We start from the raw sequence: 557 nt of genomic DNA on the forward strand, positions 1-557 counted from the left end.
AAGCTCCTTTCCTACCTAGAACACACCATTTTCTTCTTCCTGAAGGTCCCCACCTTCCCACAGGCCCCCCCCTTCCAGGCTTCTTAGCAAGCAGTCCTCCTTTTATTTTTTAAAAATTATTATTATACAAGCAAACTATGCTTCTTAAAATTATCCTACCATCCCTCTCCTCAAAAAAAAGTCTCTCTTGTACCCCCCCACCTCACTACCCTGTCCAATCCCGAGCCCTAGATGTAAATATTTGACCAGTTTAGTTTACATTCTGAAGACCTTTTTCTGTGCTTCAACAAATACATACATTTAAATTCTTATAGAAATAAAATAATGTGAGGTATTCTGTAGTTTTTTGTTTTGTTTTGTTGTTTTTAATACATCTTTATTGGAGTATAATTGCTTCACAATACTGTGTTAGTTTCTGTTGTACAACAAAGTGAATCAGCCATATGCATACACATGTCCCCATATCCCCTCCCTCTTGAGCCTCCCTCCCACCCTCCCTATCCCACCCCTCTGGTCATTGCAAAGCACCGAGCTGACCTCCCTGTGCTATGCTGCTG

General features: G+C 40.9%; 1 protein-coding gene across 1 annotated transcript in view; it reads left to right on the forward strand.

Annotated features, from left to right (window-relative positions):
* The window catches only part of COL23A1 (collagen type XXIII alpha 1 chain), a 368,401-nt gene that overhangs the window by 41,180 nt on the left and 326,664 nt on the right, over positions 1 to 557 (forward strand). The window lies entirely within an intron of this gene.

The sequence above is a fragment of the Balaenoptera physalus genome (assembly GCF_965194825.1).
Source record: "Balaenoptera physalus genome assembly, chromosome: 3".
Taxonomy (NCBI): Eukaryota; Metazoa; Chordata; class Mammalia; order Artiodactyla; family Balaenopteridae; genus Balaenoptera; species Balaenoptera physalus.